Here is a 10,724-nt window from a genome sequence, read left to right as displayed (position 1 = left end):
GAGCTTATATTCCTTCTAAGCTATATGTCTACATGTAAGCACATTCATCTAAAGACATAAGTGATTAACTGCTTCTAATCTATAACTAATATCTGAGTCCTGAAGACACTCCTTTGGAGCCTCAGTACATTTACTTAATCTAATTGGGTGCAGGTGCTGGGGTGATTACCCTTATCTTGCCTCCTGCTAAATCACAGAGGTCTGGGGAGTTCCTTCAGACCCCCAGTAAAATTGTTTGTGGAGGTCTGGGGAGTTTCTTTAGAGTCCCAGTAAAATTTCTTTCATCCTAAACGAGTCCTATTAAGAATTCCCTCATTATCTTGTCATACTACAAGGCCCAGGAAAGGCCTAGGCAAAACTCTTGGTGGGTTTTTATTACATTCCAGCCTTTGTAGAAGGGCATTGGCTCTATCTGCTTTTCATATCTAACTTAACCACTCAGTCAGTGCTGAAACAGTTGTTATGGAGGCCTGCCCAAGTGAGACCTGGCCTGCCACAAGTACACAAATGCACCACTTCCCCCAACACAAACACAGAAGAAACCCACAAAATATTAAGCAAAGTCAGTGCTACCTTCTCCATGAGCCCTGCCCAGGTATTCAAGCGCACACAGACCCAGGGATGGTCCCTGTCTCTGAGTATCTCTTGTAGCTAACGTTTGTGCACATAAGTGAGGCTCCTTCCTTAGATCTTTGTAGTGTTCTCATAATCATCTGTCCTGGCCAGATTGTTTATTTTATAAAAGAGCATTTCTCCACACTTTGCATAGAGCTGGGTCCATAGTAGTTTCAGTAGTTTAGTTCAGGAAAATAAGCTTACAGTATAGAAAGGAGGAATAGCCCCATTCCTGGAGTTAAATGGGACAGCTCTAGCATGTGTCCTACTTATGAAACCTCTTCTGGTCATGTGGATGGATCACTGTGTGCAACTTTAATTAGTCAAACATAGATTCACCGTATTTCAGCAGTAGAAAGAGAAAAAAAAGAGTCATACTTAAATTAAGTCCTTTGAGACCCTTGTTGATAAAATTTTTAAATATTATACTGGAAAATATTTTCCAGTGTCTCTCAACTAATTCGTTACAGGTTTGTATGATTAGGAAGTTAAATCAAATTGCAATAGCAACCAGTTTGATTATTTTGACTGAATCAGTTGGTGAATTCAGTCATGCAATCCATAATAATGGTTAATTAAATTTCAAAATATTCAAATTTGGTTTATATGCTCCTGTGGCCAGTATTTACTCTTAGTCTCCCTTTGTTCAGTTCCAGCTTCTGCTCTGGGAAGCTCCTAGTAATAGGCACAGAGCTGTAACAGAGCATGCTGCAGACATCTCAGGTCTTAGACGAACCTGCTGAGCCAAACAGGAACCCAGGTTATTACACTTCTTTTAATAACTAGGGCCGGCGTGGTGGCTCACACCTGTAATCCTAGCACTTTGGGAGGCCTAAGCGAGTGGATTGCTTGAGGTTAGGAGTTGGAGACCAGCCTGACAAACATGGTGAAACCCCATCTCTACTAAAAATACAAAAATTAGCTGGGCTTGGTGGTGGGAGCCTGTAATTCCAGCTACTCGGGAGGCTGAGGCAAGAGAATCGCTTGAGCCTAGGAGGCGGCCGTAGCTGTGAGCAGAGATCATGCCACTGCACTCCAGCCTGGGCAACAGATACCAGTGCCTTATCTCCAAATTCACCCTTCTTTGTTCTTCTTTGTCCTACTGGAGATGGACTCTGGAATATGTCTCCTCGGCCAGTGCCATTAATCCCAGACAGACCTGAGTGGGAGAGATAGTAAAAGAGGGCAGGGCTTGACTTGCCCTTTCCGGTGCTTTTTCTTGCTCTTTCGACATACCCAGGGCGGCCAGCAGGTGGCTTCCTAGTGAGCAGGTGGCTTTCCTGCCAGTGAGGCCAGGGATACTGCAACCCAAGGAAGAAGCTCCAGCAGCACCCACCGTGGGCCGTTTCCTGCCATCCCATCCTGGCCTGTGGCATCTCAGCAAATTTCTCCTCCAGTGGTTCATGGATCCATCATCTCCAACAAGGTGAGTCTCAGCCATGCAGTGGAGCCTTTTCCAAGTTTGTTCCTTCCTTGGGCACTGTCTTCAGCCCCTTCATGGAGTGGTTGTACTCTAGAGCTGCTGCTTCTGTATTTGTTTTTTGTTACACGTTTTTAGACGGAGTCTCATTCACTCTGTCGACAAGGCTGGAGTGCAGTGGTGTCATCTCAGCTCACTGCAACCTCCACCTCCCCAGTTCAAGTGATTCTCCTGCTTCAGCCTCCCAAGTAGCTAGGATTACAGGTGTGTGCCACCATGCCCAGCTAATGTTTGTATTTTTTGTAGAGATGCGGTTTCACCATGTTGGCTAGGCTTGTCTCAAACTCCTGACCTCAAATGATCCACTCCCCTCGACCTCCCAAAGTGCTGGGATTACAGGCGTGAGCCACGGGGCTCAGCCTATTTCTGTATACTAAGAGTTATCTTTACCCCTCTTAGAAGGTAATCCTTTGTTAATAGTTAATAACTTCGATGTTAAATTGCCCCAGTAAAAACTACTCATGGGGTGTGTTTTGTGGCAGGACCCCGGCTCTTGTAGACGCTGTTTCATGAGTTGCCTTCTGGTCCAGGCTGGCTTCAACTGTTGATTCCTCCTTTTGTTTGGGCCTCATTTATAATTTGTCTTTGGACTTTGCTCCCTGGCGCTGACACGGAGTTATGCTAGGCCATAAAATTCCCCCAGGTTCCATGAATTGGTTTAAGCAGTTTTCATAGCTACCTACAAGGCCATCGCCTAGGTAGCAGCAGCTACCTTCGCCACCTCTATTCCTCACCCCTACTTGTCCAAGAAGAGTGATGAGTCAAGTTCAAAAACCCCAAATAATGTGTGTCTACAAAGCTGCCTGAACTGCAAAAGCAGAAAGTACTTGTGGACTCATCACTGCTGTTTGAAGGGATGCAAGTAAAATGGTTCTTGGAAGCATTCTTTTCTGCTTTGGTGAGGAGAGGCTGTGCAGCTAAAAGACTCTTAGAACATGTGTGTGAGATTATAGCATGCTAATCACCATTGTTACCAGCATTTATTGGAGACATACTGTGAGCCAAGTGAAACTCAAAGAGATCAAGCTTTATGCTCAACTGCATCCAATCAGTAAGTGGTGGAGACACCATTTTTTCTCAGGTTTTTCTATTTCCAGAGCACTCTCCCCACTTTTTTTTTTTTTTCCTGAGACAGGGTCTTCTGTTTGCTGGAGTGCAGTGGCGCAATCAGCTCACGGTGGCTTCAAACTCTCGGACTCAAGTGGTCCTCCCACCACAGCCTCCCAAGTAGCTTGGTTAGGTACATGCCACCATGCCTGGCTAATTTTTTGAATTTTTTTTGTAGAGACAGTGTTTCACCGTTTTGCTCAGGTTGGTCCCAAACTCCTGGGCTCAAGTGATCCTCCTGCCAGGGCCTCCCAAAGTGTTGGGATTACAGACATGAGCTGTTACGCCTGGCATAGAGGCCTACATTTTTTTTTTTGAGATGGAGTTTTGCTCTGTCACCAGGCTGGAGTGCAGTGGCGCAATCTCGGCTCACTGCAACCTCCGCCTCCTGGGTTCAAGTGATTCTTCCGCCTCAGCCTCCCAAGTAGCTGGGACCACAGGCTCATGCCACCATGCCTGGCTAATTTTTTTGTATTTTTAGTAGAGACAGGGTTTCATTGTGTTAGCCAGGATGGTCTTGATCTTTTGACCTTGTGATCCACCCGCTTCGGCCTCCCAAAGTACTGGGATTACAGACATGAGCCACTGCGCCCAACTGATTTTTTTTTTTTAAGATGGAGTCTCACTCTGTTGACCAGGCTGGAGTATAGTGGCATGATCTTGGCTCATCACAACCTCCACCTCCCGTGTTCAAGCGATTATTCACCCTCAGCCTCCTGAGTAGCTGGGACTACAGGCACACACCACCATGCCCGGCTAATTTTTGAATTTTTAGTAGATATGGGGTTTCACTATGTTGGCCAGGCTGGTCTCGAACTCCTGACCTCGTGACCACCTGCCTCAGCCTCCCAAAGTGCTGGGATTACAGGCGTGAGCCTCTGCGCCCAGCCCAGAGCCCTAGATTTTAAGACTTTCACTTGAATCTCTTCCCTGCTTGACAGACAACAGTGCTACTCCCTTGGGAACAGACCTTAGCTGTAGGAGAGGTTTGCTTTAGAGCCACCATTAGAACTGAGTTGAGTCCCACCTGTTCTTTTCCAACAAGTGAGAATCCATAGCATAATAAACCTTAGACCACAAGCTATAAAACCAAAACAAGTGTCTCATTATGAACTAGCCATTGACTCTTGTTAAGAGCTGTTTCAAAGCCATGTCCAGAATCTGACCAAAAACCTTTGATCTGAACATTTCCCTTGCTCCTTTGAGCATTTCCTTTGATTGATTTATTAAAGGTCATTAGATTTCAGATTCTGGGTATCTTTAGAACCACAGAACAAAATTTAGTTTTATACTTAGCTTTCACGAGTTACACATTAAGACAATCTAGAAAAGGATCAAGGTAATAGAAAATATATAAAAACTATGGATGTTGTAAATTTCGGAATAATTTAAATAAGGGTCTCCAGGCAAGAGAAAGTGCAAATTGTCTTATGCAACCGATGTGCTTCTATAGTTTTAAGTTTTACATTTAAGTCTTTAATCAATCTTGATTTTTGTATATGGTATGAGGAAGGGGTCCAGTTTCAAGCTTCTGCATATCGCTAGCCAGTTATGTCATTAAATGAATGGGGAGTCTTTTCCACATTGCTTGCTTTTGTGTTTCTGTTGAAGATAAGATGGTTGTAGGCGTGCAGCTTTATTTCTGGGCTTAGAGAATCAAGCTATTAACCGAATTTTTTAAGAAGATTTTTCAAAAAATATGCATTAGAAGAGTGACCCATTTTCAAGAATCACTGCCTAAATTTTTCTGCAAAGTATTATATTAAGGAAATCTAGACTTTCATGTTTCAAGTTCGCTTAAAGGGCGATCCCCTATAGCGTTATATTTGTCCTTTCTGGATCCTAAGGCCAAACTCCTCCCTCCAACCTCTCTGCTATCAGCAACCCCTATGACTTCTTGATAATATGGATGATCTAGAATTCTCTTTGATTTAGGATTTGGTTGGCATTCATATAAAATATAAAACTGCTATTTCAGATGGGAGAAGAATTTTTTCCCAACTGCCTTTCATATACAGGTTAATTCCTCCAGCGACAGGAAACTAAGGATTGGGGTTGAAAGCAAAGGAGAGAAATAAAATATACCAAGAAATCACAGAATAAGCATTTAATTATGACACACTTATTTTTAACAGCATGACCCCTCTGGACGAATTCTTAACAGCTTTCGCATTTAATTTTACCTGTCACCACTCTCTAGGTGACTTCAAACTATCCCAGTAACTATTTTGCTTTTTCTTTGCCTTTCTTTTGTTTCTTTTTCTGTTTCTGGAATAAATAGTGAAAGGCCCCGTGGGCAAGTCGATGTACTGACGTGCACAAAGTGAAGCTTGTAATAGGCAAATAAACTCTGGATAAGTGAGATTCATTTCTTTTAACCGTTCATTACTTTATTCCTGTTAGCTTGCATTTCTACTTCAATAATATCTGATATATGTCAGGTGTGAGCATTGTTAGTGCTTTTGTTCTTATAGCAGGTGAATAAGATGGGATCTGAAATCATCGTGGCGGAGTCCAGTGAAAGAAGCAGAAGGGAGCTGAAGTTTTCTGAGGGTGAGTCATCTGCTACACTCCTTATCTTCATTTGACTGTTGGATCTCACATTGGGTCCATAATGTAAGGAACGTTTATGAGCAAAGAAATCTGTATGAGTGCATTTTTTCTTGTACTAACTGGTTTGTTACTTAGCTGTAGAGTTTGAATCTAAATAGAGTTAAGGTTATGGTCAGGATTCAATTAGCAGGGCGTGCTGGTGCATTCATTTGGGAGGGTCAGAACAGAGTCCATTTTCTAATGAGAAAGTAGAATTGCAGAGAGATTAAGGAATTCTTTTTGTCTCACCCAGTGTATTTGTCTTCTATGCCTGCTGTAACAGATTATCATGCACTGAATGGCTTCAAACAATACAAACACATTTTCCTAAAGCTCCACAGGTTAGAGTCCAACATGGGTCTCACTAGCCTGGAACTCAAGTGTTGGCAGGGCTGTGCTCCTGTCTGGGCTCTGGGGTGGAATGTTTTCCTGCTCTCTCCAGCTTCTAGGGAAACCCTCCGTTCCTTGACTCCTAAGTCATCTTCAAAGCCAGCAACGACAGGTGGAATCCTTCTTTCTTTGAGTCACTCCAACCTCCTCTTTACTGCTAAGTGTAGTTGGGATTCTATTGGACTCACCTGGATAATCTAGGCTACTCTATTTTACAGTCAGCTGATTGGAAACTTTAATTCTCCTTTGCCAAAACTCACTTATTCACAGACTTGGAAGATGAGTATTCGGACATTTCTGGGGAAGGGGCTCATTAGTCTGTCTACTCCACTCAACTGCTTTCTGAAGGGGTAAGGAACATAGGGATTTAAGCGCTCACACTTTCAGATAAATAAATGAAAACTCAGAGAGCTAAGAGAACTTTGTAGTGGGGCAGGAGATTTGCAGATTGAGATTTCTGCAAATCTCAGAGGGGAGCACCCATGCTTGGAGAAGTCAGGACGCTGTCTGTATACCAATCAGTTGTGTGTTTGGGGATTTGGGGGTTGGGATTAGGGATGTTATTTCTACTCTCCACAAGAGGGAGAGGAGGAGCAGAGATGGAACTTAGCTAATGGCTGAGGACAATTGACTTAACCTCTCTGGGCTTCTGGTTCCTCCTCTGGGAAATGGAGATGTAAATTTACCTATCTCAAAGGTTATTGAGAATTTCAGTGTGTTTAATGCATGTAAGGTGCTTAGTACAGCACCTGACTCACTAGTCAGTACCTATAAATGTTTGTCAGTTTTATTATGGTGAGTTTAATGAAGAGGTTGTGTGAGATGTGACATGGCAGTTTTGTAGTTCTGTGATTTTATCTCGGGTCTAGACTCTCATATCAAAGCCTGTGCTCTCTCCATTGTATTCAGAAGAATTCTAGAAGCTGTTAAGGTGGAAAGGAGATCAGGCACAGTGGCTTATACCTGTAACTCCAGCACTTAGGCCGAGAGGGGTGGACTGCTTGAGCAACATGGCAAATCCCTGTTTCTGCACTTAATACAAAAATTAGCAGGGCGCGCTGGTGCAATTCATTTGGGAGGCTGAGGAGGGAGGATCCCTTGAGCTGGGGAGTCCAAGGCTGCAGTGAACTGTGATTGCACCACTGCACTCCAGCCTGGGTGATAGAGTAAAACCCTGTTACAAAAAGAAGGTGAGACGGAAAAAGGATTCCTAGGAGGGTTAAAATCTGACTTTGATTAAACCACTGGCATCTCTGTGAACAAAGCTCTTGGTCTAATGGTTTATGATGCATTTTTTGTACTTTATTAATAAAAATGCTTATAATCTTAGGGTAACTAGGACAAAATGGCTAAATACCCAAACTAATAAGAGACCAGAGACATTCTTGAAAAAATGTATTATTTTGTGCATAAATCATGGTTGATAAACTACAAGGAATTAATAGAACATTGTTGGGAATTGAGGGTGTATATGTGTGTGTGTGTGTGTATGTGTGTGTGTGTATACGCATGCGTGCACGTGCTAAGAGACTGAAGTATGGCAAGCTGTACAAGAATTCGGTTCTGTGGACACGATTCACTTATGCCAAGACACAAGGAGAAATTACTAATACTTAAAAGAGGAAAGCCAGCAAGGGAGCAGCAGTGAGGAGACAGCAATGTCATCTCCTGAAAAAACATGCGGGGAAAAATCAGCAAAGGCCTGAGTGTGTCATAAAGAGTCATTCTCCACAAAAGGTTATGGGGATTGTGTCAGGGAAAGGGAAGGAGGGAGAAGCCCTGGGACAGCATAGCAGTGGGAAGAGCTGGAAATTCAGGGAGCAGACAGGGTCTCCGGAGGATTTCCAGGCACTTTGACTCCAGAGTTGCTTCCTTTCCAGTGACACCCAAACAAGCATTGCTAATTCCTGGCTCTAAATCGTAAACCCAAAACTCACTGCATTCTTCATGATTTTTATTTCTCTAACATACTTTCAATATTTAGGTCATGGAGTTTTGCTTTTTTTCCAAAAATGAATACATATTTATTCTTTGTACTTTGAAAATTACCGTCCTCCCAGCAAGTCTAACACAGCTATTTACGTAAAATGGGGGGTCTGGATAGGGAATGTGCAGCTAGGATCTAAAGAGAAAAAGCTAACGCTGAACTTCTGTCATACCAAATAAGATTGTGTAACAAAAAAAAGTGTCAGTTGCGGCTGGGAGCAGTGGCTCATGCCTGTAATGCCAGCACTTTGGGAGGCCGAGGTGGGTAGATTACTTGAGGCGAGGAGTTTGAGACCAGCTTGGCCAAATATGGCAAAATCTCGTCTCTACTAAAAATACAAAAATTATCCAGGCATGGTGGTGTGCACCTGTAATCCCAGCTCTTCAGGAGGCTGGGGTGTGAGACTTGCTTGAACCCGGAAAGCAAACATTGCAGTGAGCCAAGATTGTGCCACTGCACTCCAGCCTGGGTTACAGAGACTTTACCTAAATATATGTGTTTTATATATATATGTGTGTGTGTGTGTAATATATATGTGCGTGTGTAATATATATGTGTTATATATGTAATATATATGTGTGTAATATATATATATATATATATGAGATAAAAGTTGCGTGCATGGCTTTATGCAAAGGAAGAGGCGTTTCTTGGCTGAGTACAGTGGCTCACGCCTGTAATCCCAGCACTTTGGGAGGCCAAGAGGGGTGGATCACCTGAGGTCAGGAGTTTGAGACCAGCCTGACCAACATGGAGAAACCCCCTCTCTACTAAAAATACAAAATTAGCCAGGTGTGGTGGTGTGTGCCTGTAATCCCAGCTACTTGGGATGCTGAGGCAGGAGAATTGCTTGAACCTGGGAGACAGAGGTTGCAGTGAGCTGAGATCCTGCTATTGCATTCCAGCCTGGGTGATGACAGTGAAACTCCATTTCAAAAAAAAGAAAAAAAAAAGGAAGAGGAGTTTGTAAATTGGTATAGGCCTGGCGACTTGGATGAGAGAGTTTCTTTTTTGGAGGTGGAGAGGATACTCTTTTCATTTGGAAGAGGGGGAAACTGACCTTTCTAGCCTGGTGGAATTGTGGGAAAGACAAAAGGAGAGAGATGAAGAACAAAGAGGTCAGATACAGGAGCTCTCCTCTCTCTAACCATTCCAGCTTCTGTGCTTGACCATCTGGTGTGGAGGAGTGGCTTTAGAAAACCCAGAGAGGCATGAGGGAGACCAAGCATATTTAGGTTTACGGCATAATTCTCCTGGCATGGGGAGCAGAGGAGGCTGCCAGCCATTGGGAGAAACTCTACGCAGAGATGGTTCCAACAAGCCTGGGGTGATGGCATGAAGGTGGGAGCAGACCACAGATGGTTGATCCCTAGGGCCTGTATTTGGTATGCAAGAGTACCAGAGAACTCTGCATGCCCTGGTTACGAGATGTGGAGGTGCTAAGCGCACCCCCGGACTGCAGAGCTCTAGGGCCAGGGCCTGAAGGCTACAGAGCTAGGAATTTCTAAGTAGGGGGCAAGTTCCTGGGAGTGCAAGCTCCAGGGATGACAGCAACACAGATCCCAAGAGAGGCGATGGAGACTACTCAGCAGCAGTCACTAGACCAGTGAGCAAACCAATCCCATCATTTGGAGCAATGAATCCAAAGCCCCAGAGCATACCACATAAACCCAAGGACTCTTGTTTCCACCATGGTAAGAGCCCAAAACTCCTCCTACATCCCAAGGCAGAAGTGTAGGAGGGAAAGAAAAGGGGTGGAATATGACATCATTTTCATAAATTTCATCATGCCAAAGGTGATGAAAAAAAGAGTGAAAAGAGTGAATATTTATAAACAGAAAGGAAACTGCTTAAATTAGAAGAAACCAAAATAGGCTAATGCCGTGGCTCTTGTCTGTAATCTTCACACTTTGGGAGTCCAAAGCAGGAGGCTTGAGCCCAGGAACTTGAGACCAGTCTGGGAAACATGGTGAGACCTCAGCTCTACAAAAAAAAGTTTAAATAAGGCAGGAGGATTGCTTGAGCCCAGGAGGTCGAGGCTGCAGTGAATCTTGATCACATTGTTGTACTCCGGCCTGGCTGACAGAGGGAGACCCTGCCTCAAAACAGATACTAAAACAAACTAGTAACTGGTAAATCAATGTTGTGTCTCCCCGAGGGGTGGAGGTCTGCAAAGATCAGGACAGTTCAGCGGATAGAAAGCTGTATGTTTTTTCTGTGCGTGTAAGTATAGGGTCATTCTGCTTCAGTTTGTGAAGTTGTTCATTCTTAATTATAAGTTGGCCCGAAAGCCTGTTAAACCAAACATTCTAAATGAAAATGAAAAATGTGAAGTTATTAGGGATTGAAATTGGGATTTTCTACCTTATAAAGGACATTTTCTAGAAAACTGCCTTAATTATTCCTTTAGAACCGTTAACAGTGGAGGGTGTCCTGGTTCTTGGAGTCTTGAACAAGGAATTGGACAAAATGCACAAACAAAGCAAGGAAGGAATGAAGGGATTTATTGAAAATGAAAGTACACGCCACAGTGTGGGAGCAGGCTGGGCATAG

General features: G+C 43.6%; 1 long non-coding RNA gene across 1 annotated transcript in view; it reads left to right on the top strand.

Annotated features, from left to right (window-relative positions):
• Window positions 1-1,205: 1,205 nt before the first annotated feature.
• Window positions 1,206-10,724, top strand: part of LOC128932551 (uncharacterized) — an 81,098-nt gene continuing 71,579 nt past the window's right edge. The window contains exons 1-2 of the long non-coding RNA XR_008482495.2: window positions 1,206-2,041; window positions 5,677-5,755. This is a non-coding gene — a long non-coding RNA (uncharacterized LOC128932551). The remainder of the gene's footprint in view (window positions 2,042-5,676; window positions 5,756-10,724) is intronic.

This window comes from Callithrix jacchus, chromosome 7 (genome assembly GCF_049354715.1).
Source record: "Callithrix jacchus isolate 240 chromosome 7, calJac240_pri, whole genome shotgun sequence".
Classification (NCBI taxonomy): Eukaryota; Metazoa; Chordata; class Mammalia; order Primates; family Cebidae; genus Callithrix; species Callithrix jacchus.
The sequence above is the reverse complement of the archived record's forward strand: the minus strand, read 5'-3'. Positions and strand labels throughout refer to the sequence as shown.